The following is a 22,249-nucleotide window of genomic DNA, read 5'->3' on the forward strand; positions in this document are numbered from 1 at the left end:
CAAGCAACTCGACGGCATATAACAACAAGAACAATCTGCAGAAAACTCAAGTAAGATCCACACCTCACTCCATATACAAAAACCGATTCAAAGTAGATTATGGACCTAGGACTAAAACCAAGAACTATAAACTTCATTAAAGTAAAGCTTGGAAGAACTCTTGAATTTCTAATCCACAACATAAACAGTCTTCCAAGCATTCTAGAAAATCTACAACCAGGAGAGGATAAAGTAGATGAATGGCACCGTCTAAGAATCAAATCCCTATGCACATCAAAAAATTCTCCAACAGGGTAAAAAGAGAAGTCACAGATTGGGGAAAAAGTGTTTGGTAATGACATGTCAGATAAGGGACTTGTATCTAGAATTTATGAAATACTTGAACACCACAACAAGATAAATGTAAATAACCTAATTGAAAAATGGGTACAGGATATGAACAGTCACTTCACCAAAGGAGACATTAAGCAAACAAGCACGTGAAGAAATGCTCAAATCTCTAGCTCTAAGAAAGATGAAAATCAAAACAACTATATCACCTCACCCCAGTAAGAATAACAAAATTTAACAGAACAGCAAACATCAAATACTGGAGAGGTTGCAGAGAAACTGTTGGTGGGTGTGTAAAATGGTGCAACTACTGTGAAAGGCTGTGTGGTGCTTTCTCAAAAAGTTACAAATGGAAAAATGGAAATATAATTTGATCCAGCAATACTACTATTCGGAATTTACCCTAAAATAACTATAACTGCCACCCAAGCAGATACATGCACACCCATGTTTATTGCAGCTTTGTTCGCAATAGCAAAGACCTAGGAACAACCCAAGTGCCCATCAAAAAATGAATAGATAGAGAAGCTCTGATATATTCACACAATGGAATTATATGTAGCACTGAAAAACAAGGAACTCATGAATTATTATACAAAATGGTTGACCCTGGAGGACATTGTGCTGAGTGAAATATCTCAGTCACAAAAGGACAAATATTGCATAGGGCCACTGTTGTAAAATGGGACTGGCATTGGGTTTGAGGGAAGATAGAGAAGAAAGGGATGAATGATGTATACTGCACTGAAACAGATGAGGGAGAGAACTGTTTAAAAGGGATATATGATTGGGTATTATTGTTATGACAGGAGTCTAGAATGAAGGCTGCACAGTGGAGTGGACTTGAGGAAAGGGATTGCATAAAAAGGAAAGAATTTTTCTTTTACTTTTCAAGGAGAAGAGTGAATTGAGGGGAAGGGGTTGGACAGGGAGAAAAGGACAACAATGAATGACTGGAAACCCTAAGTCTCTGTAAACTTTCATTAAAATTAATAAAAAAAAATTCTATCCTCCAAGGAGAAACTTGGCTTGATCCTCTTCAAGACAGATCTAATTACGTGACAGTCCATAATATGCTCAAGACTTTTCTCCAGCACCAGGACTCAAAGGCATCTATTCTTGTTCTATCGTCCTTAATAATTGTTCAGGTCTTTGATGCATAGCAAGTAATTATCAAGACTATGACCTGGATCAAACCTCTGGAAAGATCCCTGACAGCAGATTTTCCCAGTACAATTTGTCTTGTTTCCCTGGCTGCTGGTGCCAAGAGTATTGAAATAGCTGGATCAAATAGTACCTCTATTTTTAACTTTTAAAATTGTGATTATAGTGAAAGTTTATAGAAAGATTGGGTTTGGATTCATTCATTGATGCACATTTCATTCCCCCTCCTCCATTTCAGTCTGTGTAAAGTTCTCCTTTCCCAGATTCTCATCATATACATAATGCCTAATCAAATCTATGAACTTGGAGAAACAATTATAACAACAACAAAGAAACAACAGCAACAACAGTGAGAGAGCTCTGATGGTCCAGTGGATAGAAAGCTATGCTACCAAGCCAGAGGTGGGTGATTTTAATCTGCAGCTCTCAGACCTGGTTTTAACTGTTTTCAGATAAACATTCTTCTAAGCAGTATAGCACTGGTCTGTCCATTTGCTGTGATACTAAACACTGTAACACTGATGTGTCAAATGAGAGAATGGTTACCCATGGTGGATAGTGTTTGGTGGGGCTCCCTGATTAAAACAACCTTGGAAGCAGGAGTGGTATCCACTTCCAAAATAGCTTGCCTCTGGAAACTCTACGAACTTGGAGAAATTATGAAAGTTCTACTAGTGTTCAGGTCTTTCATTGATAGGGTTACTATGAGTCATCTATGACTCGACAGCACTTAACAACAACAATATCTAATCATATAATCCTTCAGATCATTCTTACTTTCTTTCACCTGTTCCAGTGCAGTGTTGATTATCTGTCCACAAGGCAAATAGTGTTTAAACCATTTTACATCCCCACCAGCTGTGTGTGAGTGTTCTAATCTCATGGAATCCTTACCAGGATTTGGTGTTTGCAGTCCTGTTGAACTTTCCTATTGTCATTGAGGTGAAATGATTTCTTACTGCTGTTTTGATATGCATATCAACAACAACAACAACAACAACATCTCTAATGGATAGTGATCTTGAACATTTCTTCATATGTCTATTGGCAATCTAAATGTTTTCTGTGGTGAATAATATTTTCATGTCTTTGAACATTTTGTAATTGGATTGTTTACCTTTATATCCTTGATCCATTTTAATTTGGGAAATTTTATATGGTGTGAAGTATGGATGTTGTTTCCATTTTCTGTAGGTAGATATCCATTTTTGCAGCATCATTTGTTAAAGAGGTTATCATTTCTCTGCTTAATGGGTCAATACATGTTTCGGGGGTCACATATGAAGAGGTTTTAGATTAGGTGTAGATAGTCTCAGACAGACGTATTAAATGGAGAAGATATATTAGATGCACAAGAAGAACAAGATGGTAAGAGTTTGTATGGCATAATCTGAGTCCATCAACCAGAGTTCAAAGCGGGCAGAAGAATAGGAGGTGCTGAGGGGACAAGGGAAGGGAATTGAGCTGGACGCTGCCAAGGTGGAACACAACACATGCACCAAAGGGGTAGGTCCCGAATCAACATCTAATTGTTATCTGCATACTCTCATTTTTTGAGTAAAATGCTTGTTTGTCAAATATTGCTCTAAAGCGCAGCACCCAAATTAAGATGGACTAGGGAGAAGGATTGGCCATCCACTTCCAAAATAACAGAACTTTGAAAACCTGATGTACAACAGAACATACTTAGATTGTTTTTGTTGTTAGAATAGATCATCAGATATGACTATTTGAAATCATATTGGAATGTGGAATGTGAGAAGTATAAATGTAGGAAAATTGGAGATTGACATGGGAGAAATGGAACACATAAATATTGATATACCAAGCAGTGGTGAAATGAAATGGGTTGACATGGGGCATGCTGGAAATGAGAAGGTGAAGAAAATAGGGTCACTTTTATAGTTTAAAAGGCCATTTCTAGATTTCTCTTGAAAGTTAATGTTGTGAGAGACCTGATAATACCCAAACACGTGCAAACAATATTTGTTAATAACACTATCATTCTAATTTATGCACCAAAAATTAGAGCCAAAGAGGAGGAAATAGATGACTTTTACCAACAGCTGCAGTTGGAAATTGATCCAATATGCAAACAATATTCATTAGTAGTAATGGGTGACTGGAATGCAAAAGTTGAGAACAAGAAAGAAGAATTGATAATTGAGGAAACATAAAAATGGTGACAGAAAAGAGGTTGAAGACAGAAAGATAGAATTCTGTACAAATCAACGATTTATTCATTGCAAATATGTTTTATAAGACACATAAATAGCAGTTATACACATGGACCTCACCTGATGGCCTGCACAGGAATCAGATTGATTACATATGTAGAAAAAATCATTAGAAAAGCTCAAAATTTGTGGTAAAAACTAAGCCAGGTGCCTGTTGTGTATCAGATCATCAAGTACTCATATGCAAGTTCAAACTCAAGCTAAAAAAAAAAATCAAGTCAAATCCATAAGAACCAAAGTTTGATCTTGAGTCTAAATTCAATTTAAAGACCAGTTCAGGAACAGGTTTGAGGCCTTGGATATTAATGAGCAAAGATCAGATGAGCTGTGGGAAGATATCAAGAATATCATCCATTTAGAATGCAAAAAGTCATTACAAAGATAGAGGAAGAAGAAAAGACTAAAATAAATATCAGAAGAGATTCTAAATATTGTACTAGTGTTCTTAGAAGCCAAAGCTAAGAGAAGAAATCAAGATGTGAAGGTTCTGAACAGAATATTTCAAAAGGCATCATGGGAAGACAAAGCAAAGTATTATAATAAAATGTGCAAAGAGCTGAAGTTTGAAAATCAAAAGGGACAAACTCACTCAGCATTTCTAAAGGTTAAAGAACTGAAGAACAAATTAAACCTTGAGTTGTGATATTTAAGGATGCTGTAGGTATAATGCTACCTTGACCCAGAAAACATCTAAAGAAGATGGAAGGAATATAGAGTCATAGTGCCAAAAAGAATTGACTGACACAGAAGAATTTCATGAAACACCATTTGATCAAGAGCAATGGTGGTCAAGGAAGAAGTTCAAGCTGCTCTGAAGGAATTGGTAAAAAAGAAGGCCCCAGGAATTGATGGCATACCACCTGATATATTTCAAAGCACAGATGCTACTCTGGACACACTCAGTACGTTGTACTAAGAAATCTAGAGGACAATTCACCTGATCAACTGACTGGAAGGGATTAATATATATTTCCATTTTTTAAAAAAGGTGACCTAATAGAATGAGCATTATCAAACAATATCATTAATATCACATGCAAGCAAGATCCTGCAGATAATTATTCAAAAAAAGAAGGCTGGAACAGCATGTGAAAAGAAAACTGCCAGAAGTGCACGCTGGGATTAGAAGAGGCCCTGGCATGAGGAACATTATAGCCAATGTTAAATGGATCTTAATGGAAAACAGAGAGTATCAGAAGAATTTGTGTTTCATTGGCTATGCAAAAACATTTGACTCTTGTGGATCACAACAAACTGTGGCTAGCTCTGAGAAGAAAAGGAATTCCAGAACACTTGATTGTGCTTATGTGAAACCAATAGTTGGACCAGGAGACAGTCACCAGAAAGAACAGAGCAAGGAAACACTGCAAGGTTCAAAATCAGGAAAGATGTATACCAGAATGAAGCCTATCTCCATACCTTTTCAATCTATATGCAGAACAGATCATCTGAGAGGCTGGACTTTATGAGGAAGAATGTTGGCATTAGGATTGGAGGAAGACTCATAAAAAAACCTACTTTATGCAGATAACACAACCTTGCTTGCTGAAATTGAGGAGGATCAAGTAAAGAAAGATTCTTTCCATTGAGCCAATGAACAGTAACATGATAGATTTTGAAGAGATTGAGATTCTTAACAGCTTCAGCTTGCTTGGCTCCACAATCAGCACTCTTGGTGCCAGTAGCCAGGAAATCAAAAGACAATCAAAAAATTGGGAAAATGTGCTGTAAGGGACATCTCCAGAGTTCTGAGAAGCAGCAATATCAGTTGAGAGACTAAGGTACATCTGACCCAGGCTGCGGTCTTCACAATTACTGTGAATTGATGTGTTTGTGTTGTAATGCTGGAGAAGAATATTATTTATACCATGAAGAGTTCCATCCTGGAAATAGTGAAACCAGGCTGCTTCTTAGTTAAATTAATGACTATATATCCCATTCAGTGAGGCCCACATGTACAGCTGCTGTTTATGTTGTTGAAAAGAGGTACATACTATAAAAATTTTTTTCTTTCAAAATTCTATCTTGAAATCCTCAGTGTAATTTCTGTAACCACAGCCATCTTTTTTAGTATTGGATCCTTCATCTTTTTTCCTACTTTCATTTCCAATTACCAGTAATTATCATTGAATCTTAAGTGCATATTTGATGAGTTTCAGAGTGTAGAAGTTGATAAAAATTTTAGATTTCTTTCTCTTTGGTGTTAATGGTGGTATGTAAATTTGAATCATAGTCATATAACTAGTGCATGAATACTAAACTATTACGGATAGTACTGTCCTTTGGTATAGATCTTGAAATGTTCTTTACTGTTGATGATTATGACATTATGCTTCAATTTATAATTTTTTGTATATTGTAATATATATTGCTTTGTTATGTGTAATTGAATCAGAATGGTTGCATAGCTGACATTCTAGTGGATTTTCATAGGCAATAAATCTCAAGGAGGAGATTGTCCACTAAATTGTCTCCTGTGAAGAGGCTGGAGGCTTAGAACTATGTTCCTCTAGGTTGAGCTTCAATCTGTATTTAAGGTTGCAGACCTTAACCTTCTGCAGCAAATTCCCCAGATTCTCCTCAGCATACAAGGTTGTGTCATCTGCATCTCAGGTTGTTGATGAGTCATCCAATCTTCATGCCACATTCCTTCTCATAAAGTACAACCTCACAAATAATCTGTTCCACACATAGATTGAAAAGGTATGGAGACAGGATGCACCCCTGGTGTACACCTTCCTTGATTTTGAACAATGCAGTGTTTTCTTACTCTGTTCTGATGACTACTTTCTGCTCTGACATCATGTCAACTCTCAACAACAACAACAAAATATTTTCATAACCAGAGAACCATTGGCATCCAAGTTGACACAACCTTAACCATCACAAACCTAAATCTACTACACTATAGCAAACTTGAAAGATGGTAGATAGTTTAATCTAGTAGCATTCCTTTTAAACTTGAATTTAATATTTCACTGGAATCCTTTTTATATGTGATGTAATACCACTTGCATTATCTTATGAGTGCCTCACACTGGTTTATATATTATTTCCCCTTATCTATGAAACTAGTAGATATAAATTTTCTATCTTAAAAATGATCACCTCATCAGAGATGAGGGACCAGGAGACTGGCCCACTAAACTTTGAACTCTCTATGGCATTATCTCATTGGCTCAGGCTTGAACCCTAAGGCCAACCCAGAAAATGAACCATAAATAGAGATTCACCTCAAAAGCAAGAGGCTCTTTTTCTCTCTTTTCAAGGAGGAAGATCCATTCCTTTGGGAATATAACTTTTCCAATAGATCTATCATTATTATTTAACCTAAAATATGGTCACCTATTAGTTTCCCATATTCTTGAGCAAGAGTAGAATGTAGTTCAATCACGAAATAATGCCCAGTGAGCAACTGATAGGAAGTAGTTTTCCTGGTTTTATTTCTACTTGTTTTGGGTCATTTCACAGAAAATTTACTTCTTTGTGTCTTAATTTCCCCAGCTACAAAGAAAGAAGAAACTATTCCTTTTATGAACACAGGGGTAGAGAAAGTTTCAATGACTAGGTTTAATGATTTCATTTAATTCTCTCCCTACATCTTTTATTAAATCCATTGCAATTTAAAATGGTATATAGTTTCAAGCCTGTTGACTGGCATAAAATTAAACAAGTTTGTCTTCATTGTCATAACTGCATATATTTTTATACACGATTTGAATCTTTTTATTGAAGTAAGAAAAAAGTTAGTAAAAGTGATCTTAACTGAATTTAACTTGTTGCATTAAAAATCATTGTTAAATCTCTGCTAGTTCAGTGGTTATATTCCCATCTACTAGTGGAATCCACTTTCTAAACAACTTGCCTCTGGAAACTCTATGAACTTTGAGAAACAATGATAGTTATAGAAAGGCTTCAGCTATTTTGTTCATAGGGTCACTATAAGTTGTGCTCATCTCAACGGCAATCAACAACAACAACTAACAATAGATGTTGACTATTTTGACTGTTCCAAGGGAGGAAGATGAAGTAGTGTAGTGTGTTTCCCTCAAGATTTGCATCCTTGGAACCCTATGAGGCGGTCTGTTCTTTCCTATGTAGGCGCTATGAGTATAAATCCATCCCATGACAGTGGGTTTGTTAAAGGAAAAAAAAATAATGTAATTTGTAAAAAGAAAATTATATATACTAGTGTTTAGTGCCAAAAGAGTTAGCATAGACGCATGAAATGTAGAGATTTACCCCTATGTTTGTCACCTTGGTGGCCCAGTGTGTTAAATGATGGATTGCTAACCAAATGTTGTTGTTGTTGTTGTTATGTGCCATCGAGTCCTTTGCGACTCATAGCGACCCTATGTACAACAGCCCTAAACCGTGCTCTATCCTGTGCCAATCGCATTGCCTCTGACACACCCATCCCGATTACCCCAGTCACTGAATCAATCCATCTCATAGAGGGTCTTCCCCTCCTGCGCTGTCCCTCCACCCTCCCAAGCATGATGTCCCTCTCCAAGGACCCGTCCCTCCTGGCAACATGTCCAAAGTATGTCAGACGAAGCCCCAGAATCCTTGCCTCCAAGGAGCAGCCTGGTTTAACCCTATCTAGGATGAATCTGTTTGTTTTCTTGGCAGTCCATAGTACATTCAATACTCTTCTCCAGCACCACAGCTCAAAGGCGTTTATTCTCCTTCTGCCCTCCCTAGTCGTTGTCCAACTCTCTGATGCATAACAAGTGATTGCAAAAACCATGACCTGTATCAGGTGCACCTTAGTCTCTAGAGAGACACTATTGCTCTTGAGTACTTTAGAGAGGTCCCTAACCACAGACTTTCCCATCGCAATACGTTTTTTTATTTCCTGACTGCTGGTGCCAAGAGTGCTGACCGTGGAGCCAAGCAAACTGAAGCTGTGAACAATCTCAATCTCTTCACCATCCATCCTGATGCTACCAATTGGTCCAGTGGTGAGAATTTTTGTCTTCTTGACATTGAGCCTCAGTCCATATTGAAGGCTGCAGTCCTTGACCCTCTGCAGTAAGTGCATGAGGTCCTCCTCAGTTTCAGTGAGCAGGGTTGTGTCATCTGCATACCGCATCTGTATAACCAAATGTAAGATGTTCTAAACCACCAACTCTTCTGTAGGTGAAAGATCAAATTTCTTCTTACATTGAAATTCACATCCTCGGAGGGTTGTCATGAGATGCAATCAACTCGATGCAAAGGGTTTGGTTTACATGAGCCCATGCGTTGTCTTAGCCTTGTTTCTTAACTTTCTATCTCCACTTCTTTATTTATAAAGTAAGGAAGGAGAGAAGGTATGTAAGAAATATGTTTCTTCAATCTCCCTATTTTATACTCATTGAGGCATCAATTAGTTACTGAATGTTGATGTGTTTCATGTTAACTTATCTTGGGATTAGATTTTTTACTTGACTCTTGAATGCTTACTTTCTATGTGCCAGACACTCTCTTAGTGACATAACTGTATGAGGTAGGAGCATTTAGTATCCTCATTTTGCAGATGAAGAAAGAACCCAAAATACAAATGCACTAAAAGAAAGAGTGTGAAACCAAGGAGCCTCTGTATTACATTATGTTGAATTTGACTTCTCTGGGGTTCGTTTCAATACAAGTATTGTGGCTCATAATGAAAGTGTGCCTTTGATATGGGACATTGATAAGTGTCATCTGCCTTCGGGTTTTTGTTTTTTTCTTTTTATTAGTTTATTCACAGTTTCATTACTGGTACCTGGCTCAATGCCTAACACAATGTCTGGCATATGATGTAAATGTTGATTTAATGAATTAATACCACAAATCTTGCAGCTAGTGTTACTGTGCTCTTCAAAAACATGATTTATAATTGATCTTTCTTTTTATGTTGTGTTTCTCTGCTGTTCTGCAAAGTCCTTGTTGATCATTCTCTGGGAAGAATCCAATTTGACTTTTGATTTGAAGTTCTCAGTTCTTCACTGGCTGAATGCTTATCTTCATTTTAACAATTTATTTGGACCTTCTAAGTCAGAGATTGACCACAGGCAATCTTTAATTGTTGGAAAAGTAATGATGCTTTGCATAAACCAACTTTTTCCATAGAAGAGAAACAGCCTACAGTGAAAGTGGTCATTTGCCAAATTGGGAAAAGCCTTGACTGACTGAGGAACAGATGCTCTGGGGTATAATTAGGAGAGGCTTGTAATGACCTAGGTGGTTATTTACTAAAAAAAGAAACATAATAGAAGCCAAAACTGGATTATTTTGAGGGGATTTCATGGTGAGTCACTGAACAAAACTTAAATGTGACACAAAAAGAACCAATTAGTATGTTAGTATTTACAGTAAAGTATATACAATTACTGTGAATACATCTTAAAACCAATGCATTTCTTTTATTAGTTCTTCTAAGAGAATAAACTAGCACCTAGCTTACCTGAATTATAAAGGATCACATAAAAGCTACAAATAACCGGAAACCATTCAACTTAGGAAAATGCTTACAAATGAGATTTTTGTATTCTTTTTTAACAGATAACTACAAATGTACCTTAAAATATTTCTGGCTTGCTTATATTGGTAATCATGACTTTTTAAATTGAGAAAATTTTATTTATTTATATTTTTGTTATATCATCAAATTTCTACTTATGAGGATTCATAATTTTTTCATCAGCTATGTAAAATGATTCCAAGTCATATACTTTTACATTTTTTTTACTTTTTGCTCAATTTTATATTTGAGAAATTATATATTCTTGAATTTTCATTTTGTATTTCTTTTACCATGAGCATTGTTGCACTACTTGTCTCTCTCTCTCTCTCTGAAAAAAAGTTGATGAATGGGACAGTCTAAAAGATTAAATCCCTGTGTATATCAAAAACTTTTTCAGCAAAGTGAAAAGAAAATTTTATCAGCTGGGAACAGACATTTGAAAATACCATCTCAGACAAGAGTCTGATAACTAAAGTTTACAGAATACCATTGGACCTCCACAAGAAAAACCCTGATAACTCAATTATAAAATGAGCAAAAGACACGGAAAGAAACTTCACTGAGGAAAATATGTGAATGACAAAAAGACATATGAAGAAATGCTCCATATCACTGGTAATAAGAGAGATGCAGATCAAAACCACAATGAGGTACCATCTCACTCTAGTAACAGTGGCAAAGTTTAACAGAATAGCAAGTAAAAAATGTTTGAGAGGATATGGCAAGAAAGGAAATATTTTACATTGTTGTTGGGGTTATAAAATGTTACAACCATTTTGGAAGGCAGTTTGACACCTCTTCAAAAAACTCTATATGATTCAGCTATTTCACTACTTGGAATATATATACCCTGAGAAAATGAGAACTGTGACACCAATGGAGACTCATACACTGATATTCATAGCAGTACTATTCATCATTGCAAGAATACAGAAATAGCCCAAATATCCAACTACAAACAAATGGATTGAGAAATTATAGTACATTCAAACAATGGAATACAATGCAGCATGCAGGAGCAATGATTTTGTCAATTGTTACCTAATTTTGGAGGGACTGGAGAGCATTAACTACATGAACTAACTCAGTCCCATAAAGACAAATATTGTATAAGAACATTATTGTAGAATGAGTATAAGGATCCAAGGTAAGGGTAGGGTGGAAGCAGATGGATGAAGATATACAAGGGGAGGGGAGATTAATTATGAGGTTGGACAGTTTGATGGGTGGGGGAGTGAGGGCCCTAACTTGGAAGAACCTATTTGGGATAGCCATGACTTTTGAAGCCAGTATTTCTCTCTTAGGTGTCATCCTAAATTTAAAGATGAAAGTTTTGGTCATCCTCAAATAATGGAAATGAGACTGTGTTGATATCCATATTGCATGTAAAAAAAAAAAATAATGCAGAAACGGAGCAAAGATATACCCATAGAAGGCCACTGTAAGGAGCTACCAAAGAAGTAAAGGGAAGGGAGGAACCCAACATAAACTTCTGGCTGATGCTAATTGTACACTAGCTGTCAGCTGCCTTATGTTCCTTTTGAATCCCAAAGCATAAGGATTCAGGTGCCATGCTACAGGGATCATTCTACACAGCTTTGTGAAGAAAATTTTCCATGTATACAATGAGTTGCAAAAGAGGTGACTGAATCAAGACGGAAATATTGCCATTATATTAACTAGTAGTGTTTATTGTAATTAAAAATGATTCAAGTTGATAGACATAACAGGATGAAGAAAGAAAAGTATTGTCATTTAAAATAGTTCTCAAAAATTTTGATCACAATAGATAATGAACAGAAGAATGAAAAAACTGTTTAATAGGAATATATGATTAGACAATTGTTTGTATTACAACAGTCCAGAATAAGAGGTACCAAAGAGGACTGGGGGAAGATGGGAGGGAGAAAATTGTGCAACAATGAATGAATATTTTTAAAAACAAAAAATGTGAACTGTTGGAGAGAGAGAGAGGAAATAAAAATGTGCAACAATAGTAATAAAAAAAGAAAAATCAACTCTTTTTTGCAGAACACCTATTTTTACAGAATCCAGAGGACTATTCCTTGGTTCACAGTTTGGAAAATCTGGGGACAGTTATACCATGTGCCCAATACTATCATTCTCTCATATCTCTTTCTTTCCTAAAATCCCAAATGTACAGGGAAGTTTTTACATAAATGTTTTTTTTAGAAACACTAACTTACTGAAAGCAATTTTACAAAAATTTCTGACAATAGGCAGATACTAGAACAAATAGAGATTTATCACTGATGTGGCTAGATATCCTCTTATATGAAGCTACAGATTCAGGCAGATTAAAAATAAAATTACATCTACACAATTTCAGTTGTGCTGGAGAAGAGTATTGAACCTACTGTGGAGTAGTATATAGCCAAGAGAACAAACAAGTTTGTCCTGAAGAGGATGAAACCAAGCTGTTCCTTTTTGAGGTTCCATCTCACATACTTTGGGCATAATGCCAGGAGAGACCAGTCTTTGGAGAGGGACATCATGCTTGGATGGGTGGAGGGACAACGCAAAATAGTAAGACCCTGAATTAGAATGGCAATAGGGGCAGATGCGTCAGAGACAGTGAGATTGACTCAGGATAGGACAGGGTTCAGAGCTATTGTGCATAGAGTTATGACGAGTCCCGAGTCCCGTGTGACTTGACAGCATGTAACAACAACAACAATACACTTTGAAGCTACTGTTTCTTCTACTTCTGCAGCTTTGGAAAAATTAGTGACTTTGAAGATGACCAAAAGTCTTTATTCTCAGATCTATTTCCAAAAATTCATGCTTCAACAATGACTTTTCTCTGTCCTACATGATCAAAAAGCACAGAGGCATCTAGGCAGTGTGTGCTATACAGAAGAAAAGCTCATGTGCAGTCAAAAGAACCAGATCCTTCTAAGAGCAAATCATATATGCATACTTCTCTGGACCCTATAAAGTATGAAAATGAAAATAACACAGACTAGCAGTTAGAAACCCAAAATGAGGAACACATTCAACATTTCCTTTTTCTTTTTTATACTGGTTTATTTACAAAGTTCAGATACATTTTTTTCACATCTGATCTTTCCCATTTTCTTCACTCCTTCATCCATCAAATTGTGTGACCCTTTGATTAGCTGTCCCTCCCTCCCTGCCACCTATCCTCACCCCTCTGCTTCCACCCTCCCACATCCCCTTTGGATCCTTATACTCACTCTATAATAATGGTTTTATACAGCATTTGGTACTTATGAGACTGAGTTAGTCACTCATCATAATGCTCTCCAGTCCCTCCAAAGTTAGTTAATAATTTACAAAATCATTGCTCCTGCATGCGGTGTAGTATTCCATTGTGTGAATGTGCCATAATTTCTCAATCCATTTGATTGTGACTGGACATTTGGGCTGTTTCTATGTTTTTATATAGATAATCAACACTGCATTAGATCAGAGAAGGGGAATATATGTTCTTAAGGAATATATGAGTAGGCATTATACATGTATGATAAACACCTGGAATAAGAGGTTCATTGAGAGAAGGCCTGGGGGAGGGGGATCTGGAGGGAGTGGGACAATGTGTCACAATTTAAAAAAATTACAATGTTTTCTATGTTAAAAAAATACACAAAACAATGCCATGAAGTAAAATAAAAACATTTTAAAAAGTCAAAGGTCTTATTGTGTTGGGCAAATCTGCAAAAGAACTTTGTTTTAAAATTTTATTTATTAATTTTAATAAATATTTACAGAGATTTTAGATTTCCATTCACCCATTGTTGCACTTTTTTCTCTATCCCCCTAGTCCAAATGCACTCCACTGTGAAACCTTAGAAAAATAACTTTTTAAAGTGTTTTCTTTTGCAACAAAGAATGAATGGAAATCCAAAGTCTCTGTAAGTTTACATTGAAATTAATAATAAATTTTTTTTAAAAGTGTTTTGTTTAAAAAAATTATAATAGAGTTGTCTTTTCGGGGACTAAGTTGTACTAGCAAAGCCATAGTATTTTCATTTGCCTCATAGCCATAAAAGAAGACAAAGCAAGACTTGGTACATTTGAATGATGGTGTTAGTGAACAACATTAAATAAACCAAGAAATTTTATAAGGATGAGTAAATCTGTCTTAAAAAGAGTACAGCTATATGGTCCTTAGAATGATGAGGACAAAACTTTTCTCATGTACTTGGGCATGTTATGAGGAAATACTAGTCCCAGGAGAAGGACATCATGGTTGGTAAAATAAAGGATTAGCCGAAAAGAGAGTTTCTCAAGAAGATTGACTGGCAGTGGGTCCAACAATGGGTTTAAACATAGCAACAATTGTGGAAAGGGCACACTTAGATGACTAAGCAGTATTCTGCTTCACATTGGGTTCAATGAGTTGGATACAATTCCATGACATCTAAAAAACACTAACAAGAAATCTTTTTTTGCAACATGAGGAATTTAAGAATTCTGACCCTTGCATACTGTATATAGTAATGGGACATTTTAAGAAACAGTTCTTTGAGAAAATAATCCAACTAGCATTAGATCTGCAAGAGATACCTTTAAAAGGGGACTTCCTAGTGTTCATTTTTTTATACATTCCATGGCCTTAATCTACATCATGTTGTTGTTATGTGCCATTGAGTCGCCCGTGATTCATAACAACTCTATGTACAACAACTCTGAAGCCTGTCCTAACCTGAGCCAGTCTCCCTTACTCCTACACACCTACTCCCATTACCCCAGTTACTGTATCTACATCATAGTGAAGAAAAACTAACATTCCTATAATGACCTACATTTCTGTAAGGCTGTTGTCCCCAGTGAAGAATATTAAAAGGGATGTAAAGTAGCCCTTAATCTGATCCCATCATCAATAAACATAGATTGTCCTTTTGCTATTACCCTGTCCTTAAGGAAAGGATGGTTAACAGCAAACACTATTTCACATTGCCTTGTATCATTTGGTGATATAGGGAGCTCTGGTGGCCTAGTAATAAGGAGCTGTGCTGCAGTCCCAAAGGGCACACAGTTAAAACCCACCAGCTGCTTCACTGGAGAAAGATGAACAATCTCCTGTGTAATTAAACTGCCTCTGAATATCATTGGAAGGTCAGGTATGGGCCTGTGCCAACTCAACCGTAAAGAATAACAACATACCATTTGAGTCTCCTTTCTAATGAGCTAATGCAGGAATAGCATCCACTTCCTAAACAACATGTTTCCAGAAACTCTATGAACTTTGATAAATGACAATAGTTATTGGAAGGCTGCAGGCTTTTTGTGCATAGGGTCCCTATGAGTTGTGCTCAACTTGATGGCAATCAACAACAACAACAACAATGGTGTCATATTTCTGCCTAACACAAATCAAACTCAACAGAATATACAATGTGGGACAATTGGACTCAGTACCCAGCTGGGGTTACTATCTGGGTAATACTTTCTTAGAGATTTTCCTTAGGAAAAGAAATTTTGCCAAGTTGGAAAGGCAAGCATCTCTATTTGACTCTCATCATTCCAGAAGTAAAATATATTCATAAAACCATATTCTAGGATATTGTGAAAATTACTCCAAGGCATTAAAAAAAAGTTCACACTCTATTCTGGGATCTAGGCACTCTGCTATTTCAGTCCCTGACTAAAATGTAAATGGCATATAATAGCAACATTGTGTTCAAAGGAAGGAGACATTTTTTAAGCAATAGGTAAAGGCAGACAATTTAAATGACAATCCTTTTAACATTTTCTCACCTTTGTCCATGCTACTTTGTCCTGACTCATCTAAATTCTAACAGAATGGAGCTAATGTAAAAGGAACTCTGAAATAAATGACAAATATGTGAGGGACTGAGACAGATGAAGGATGTCTGCAAGAGTTATTTGGATTAAAAATAACTTTAGTGATCCTTACAGCTTTCCTGGGTAGTTATGGAAAATCAGCTGGGGGTCCACTGTAATCACAGTAGAAAGAGGGCTTCTGCTTCTAGAAAAGATTAACTCTTGTGATATTTGAAACTGGGAAAATCTTCAAGGTGATTCCATATAATAAAGATAAGATTGGGTCCTAAATAATATTTGATTAAGATTTTTTTTAAATCAAACAACTATGAGATCCATCTCACACCAGTCAGAATTGCAAAATTTACCAGAACAGCAAGCAACAAATGCTGGTGAGGTTGTGGAGAAACTGGAACCCTTATTCCCTGTTGGTGGAAGTGTAAAATGGTGCAACCACTGTGGAAGGCAGTGCGGCGCTTTCTCAAAAAGTTGCAAACAGAGATACCATTTGACCCAGCAGTTCCACTACTGGGAATATACCCTGAAGAGACCATAACTGACATCCAAGCAGATATATGTACACCCATGTTTATTGCTGCTTCGTTCACAATAACAAGGAGTTGGAAACAACCTAAGTGCACATCAACAAATGAATGGATAAAAACGTTGTGGTGTATTCACACAATGGAATACTATGCTGCATTTAAAAACAAGGAACTCATGCAATATTATTCAAAATGGTTGACTCTGGAGAACATTATGCTGAGTGAAGTATCTCAGTCACAAAACGACAAATACTGCATGATGCCACTGTTATAAAACAGGACTGACCTTGGGGTTGGGGAGAGACTGAGAAAGGTGGATTCAACAATGTATACTGCATTGAACCAGATGAGTGAGAAAACTGTTTAAAAGGAATATGTTTTTAGGTATTTTTGTCATGACAGGAGTCTAGAGCAAAGGCGACATGGTGGAGTGGACCTGGGGAAAGGTTTGTAAAACAATGAAAGAATTTTTTTTTTACCTTTCCAAGAGGGTAGTGTGCTAGGGGTGAGGGTTGGGAGGGGCGAAAAGTGCAACAATGAATGAGTGGAAATCCAAAGTCTCTGTAAATTTTGACTGAAATTAATAATAAATTTTAAAAGATAATTTTTAAGATCATTGTTATATCTGTGTATTTTATTGTAAAGACATGATGCTGTGCTACTCAAAAATAATGTTCTTTTAAAGAAGACTTCCTAAAATTGGAATTATTTTAAAATATGGAGAATGACCACATATGATGCCAACTTTGTTTCTCAACTTGTTATATGCTGTCGAATCGCCTGTGACTCATAGTGACCCTGAGCACAATAGCTCTGACTATTGAGGAATAATTTTATTCCTCATGACCATCTGAAAAAAATGTGATATACGTGGTTGTTACAGTTAGAGAAGAGTTATTCATTACTGATGTCAGATAGATCTTGACTGCAACAAGAGACTATCAGAAGAATGAAGAGAATACTAGAAGAATGGAGAAGTTACCAGAAGAATGTTTATTTGTGTTGTATTGACTATGCAATGGTATTCGACTGTGTGGATCATAAAATCTATCATTAACATTGAGAAGAATGGGAATTCCAGATACTTAATTATGCTCATATGAAACCTGTATCTGCATTCAGACTCTATTGTCCTATCAGAGCAAGATAGCACTGCATGGTTTAAAATTAGAAAAGGTGTCTGTCAGGGCTGTATCATTTCTCCAGACCTATTAAATCTGTATGCTGAGCAAATAATTGAGTTGCTGGAGCTCATGAAGAAGAATGTGGCATCAAGATTTAGGGAAGAACTTATTAACAACCATGCTGTATAGATGACACAACTTTAGTTGCTGAAAATGAGGAGGACTTGAGACTTGCTGCAGGGGATCAAGGACTACAGCCTCAGTATGAACTATATCTCACCTTCATGAAAACAAAAATCCTTGCCACTGGGCTAGTAAGCAATATAATAGATGGAGAAAATACTCAAATTGTCAATGATTTCACCTTACTTTGATCCACAAACAACACCTTTGGTACCAGCTGTTTGAACATATTCAGGTGTATAACATGTTTGCTGTCAGGGAACTTTCCAAGGTGCTGAAGACCAGTGGTGTCAGTTTATATTTTCAAGTCGTATATTTTCAATCATCTGCTATTCATCTGAAAGCTGAATACTGAATAAGAATTACAGAAGAATCTTTGCATTTTGATGTTGGAAAAGAGTGCAGAATATCCCATAAACTTCCACAGGAGCAACAGATATGTCTTGGAAAAGTGCAACCAGGGTGCTGTTCTTTGGAGGCAAGAATAGTGAAACTTCGTCTCACTTACTTTGGGTTTGTTGCTAAAGGAGCTATTCCTTGGAGAAGGACATTATGCCTGAAAAAATGAAGGGTCAGCAAAAGCGATGAAGAGCCTCAATGATTTGGACTGATACAGTGACTGTGGCAATGGCCTCAAGCGTGTTGGGGATGATAAGGATGGTTCAAGCTAGGCCAGGGTTCATATTTGTTGTTCACAAAATTGCTATGAGTCATGATCAATTTCACACTTGGCACTTAAAACAACAATGCACCTAGCATAACAATAGGAGATACCAAGAATACCATTAAATATCTGTTGTGTAGTGGATTTATCGTTAAAATCTTTTTTTTTCTAGCCCATTGCCCTTGACTTTCTTGCCACATGGTTGAACGGGGTTATGCTATGATGTAAATGAGTATAGCACCTTCATGGTGATAATACACAAATAAAATACATAAACTATTAATAGTGGGCTGCCACCTCACAAGGTTGAAGTTGAGTTGATTCAGCATCAGAAAATGGAAGCCTTTCAATCATCAAGAAAGAAGAAGAGAATGCAGTACATCCTTTGGGTGCCAGAGAGACTTCTGTGTCAGTCAGACCGGGATTTAGAAGAAAGGAGAAGCAGTAACAGTGGAGAACCAGAGACCAGAATAAGTCAGAGCCTGAGACCTTTTCCCTAACTTGCTGGAATGCTAGAGGGTATGTCATATTGGCAGGACTAAAAGAGTTTTGTAACAGTGGCATACAGCCACAAATCTGAGTGTCCAAGGCCTTCTGAGCATACCCAAGAAGTTTTCTGACTGAAGAATTGCATCCTGTTTTTAACTTCAATCTGTTTGGTATTCTCAGCTTTTGCCTTATATGAACCAGACTTGTACTAATTCTTGTAAAATAAATCATTCATGTTAAATAAAGTGGACAGGGACACACTTCAAAACAAAATGAAAAAATTCTGCCCCCAAATGTCAATAGTGACTAAATTGATAAGCAAACCTTGGTGAGGGCTAATGGTTAATAAAATAAGATCTCATCAAAAGTTTGGAGGTTCAACAGTCATTGAAATTCCTTTGGAACACAGTCCTGCTCTTGTACACATGGGCCACCATAATGAAGAGTCAACACCAGGTGGTGGTTTTTAAAGTTGAGAAACTCTGACAAAAAATGTAGTTTTGAAAGGTGACAGAGAAAAAAAATTAGTAAAAAGTATGTTTGACAGGCAAGAGAAATTTGCTTAACAATGCAAAGACATTCGTTTGGTGCTATAATTAGATCAATTCATAGTATTTAAAATTCTTGACACATTACTGTCTAAGAAGTCTTGAATACTCCACATATATTGCAAAAAGGAAAGGCTGAAATGGGGAATACTACACCCAGAATAAGAATCATTACTCTAGCTACATGAGCTGAAAATAATCCCAAGTATACCTATTCTACTGCTTTCAAATAGATCCCAGCCTGTAGGACCTGATAGGACAGAAGGGAGCTCTGATTGCTTGATGTTAAGGAATCTCTCTGACAACACAAAGGTGTGTAGTTCGAACCCACCAGTTATTTCACAGGAAGAAAATGGGAAATCTCCTCCCATGCAGCTTACTGCCTCTGGAAATCTTCTGGAGCATCAGCTATGAGTCAGTTCTGACTCGTCAGTACGTAACAACAGTAACAACACAGGACAGAGCAGCACTGCCCCATAGGATTTCCAAAGCTTTAATCTCTCGGGGAAAAAACAAAACAAAACACGTTACATCTTTTACCTGAGGAGCAACTGATGTTTCAAACTGATTACTGTGTTTAGCAGCTGAGTGCTTAATCACTGTGTCACCAAGGCTTCTTTAGGATATATTACAGCTATTCTTTGCTGTTACATCAAAATCAACTCATAGCTTAGCCTCCAGGGGATTTTTTTTTCCTGCTGTGGAATTCATATAGATTTTTTGTTTTGTTTTGTTTAAGATTGCCCACTTTTCTTTCATAGACTCACTAGTAAATTTGAATTCCCAGAAAAAAGCATCATTTTTGCGTCAGAGCAACTCTTTTTGGACTAGGCCACTAGAACACCTTTTACGTATTTACAGGTGATGAAAAATAGAGTTTGAAAACACTGAAAAATATAGTAATAGTATGTAAGAACGTCTGGACTTTACAAAGATATCTAGCAACCTAAAGTGGGCTAAAGTATTATATAATTTATGATCTTCACATTCTTGGACTCATGAAGAGGTAAAGAGGGTAAGACTCACAGAGAAAATAAACAGGCACACACATCATTTGTAAATCTTCAAATTTTCCTTCTTCATTCAGCCTGTTCATCAATTGCTTGCTGCCCCAAGTATCATCTGGACCCACTAAGACACATCCTGGTACGATAGGCCTTACAACTGCTTTGGGAGACAGCCTGTCAGCAATATTTTTACAATGAAAATTGTTCCTGACAAGGTGGAGGCATAAAATAATACAAAATTTTAAATTTTTCTTACTACCTTCTGATTCTCTTATAAACTATTTTATTATATTTCTGTATTTTACTGCTATTGCATTTTTCTGCCAACATTTTGTTAGCTTTAAAAATATGAATAAGCAAAACAAAAGAACTCCAGTGTATGTATAGAATTATTCTTGCTCTGACTTCCTTCAATTTTCTCGGAAATCTAGAGATGATTGCATAAATAAAACAAATGCTGTCACTCACTAGGAATAATTGGCAATAATGCCGATGGTGTAGCAGGGAACTTGATGGGCGGTCTTGCCTGGGTAGATGTTGCTTTGATGGCTGGGTGGAGCAAAACTTTGCAGGAGCTAGTGTGTTCCTAAAACTCTGGTACGATGTATTGAGCAGCACTCAATGTCATATTGCTGGCATTTCATTAGAAGTTGAGGCTTAAAAAAGTTTATTTACAATAACTACATTCTAAAAGGAGAATTTTGACGAGGAAGGCAATGACTGAATATTTTATCATATTTTTGGTAAATTAACATAACCTGGGTTGGTGCTGCTATTTAGTCTAAAATAGAAATGTACAATAGTTTCACAGTGTTTTATTCACTCTTCCAGGAAAGATTGCTAAAGTTACTTTTAAATTAATAAGTTTTTAATTTTTATTTTAATGAAAGTTTACAAATCACATATGATGTACTACGCCTGAAATGGAAAGGTGAGAAAAAAATGGCACTGCTTTCATAGTTAAAAAAGCCTTTTCTAGATCCATCTTGAAATGAAATGTGAGCGACAGGATAATATCCATGCACATACAAGGAAGTTCAGTGAATACCACTGTCATTCAATAACCAGAACCAAAGAGAAGGAAATAAATTATTTCAATCAACTTTTATAGTCAGAAATTGATCGAACATGCAATCAGGATTCATTAATAGTAATAGGTGACTGAAATGCAAAAGAAGGGAACAGGGAAGAAGGATCAATAGTAGAAAAACATGAACTTGGTAACAGAAATGAGGCTGGAGATAGAATAAAATAATTCTGTACAATCTATTTATTTATTGCAAGTTTGGGGGCTCCTATGTGAAGCAGTTGGGAAGGGTGTACACCAGGGATGCATCCTGTCTCCATACCTTTTCAACATGTATGCAGAGCAGATTATCCGGGAGGCTGGGCTCTATGAGGAGAATTGTGGCATCAGAATTGGTGGAAGATCCATTAACAATCTGCGTTATGCAGATGACACAACCCTGTTTGCTGAAACTGAGGAGGACCTCATGCACTTGCTGCGGAGGGTCAAGGACTGCAGCCTTCAGTATGGACTGAGGCTCAATGTCAAGAAGACAAAGATTCTCACCACTGGACCAATTGGCAGCATCAGGATGGATGGTGAAGAGATTGAGATTGTTCACAGCTTCAGTTTGCTCGGCTCCACAGTCAATACTCTTGGCACCAGCAGTCAGAAAATCAAAAAGCATAT

Source organism: Elephantulus edwardii, unplaced genomic scaffold, assembly GCF_000299155.1.
Source record: "Elephantulus edwardii isolate Elephantulus edwardi_28Jun2011 unplaced genomic scaffold, EleEdw1.0 scaffold00097, whole genome shotgun sequence".
In the NCBI taxonomy this organism is placed as follows: Eukaryota; Metazoa; Chordata; class Mammalia; order Macroscelidea; family Macroscelididae; genus Elephantulus; species Elephantulus edwardii.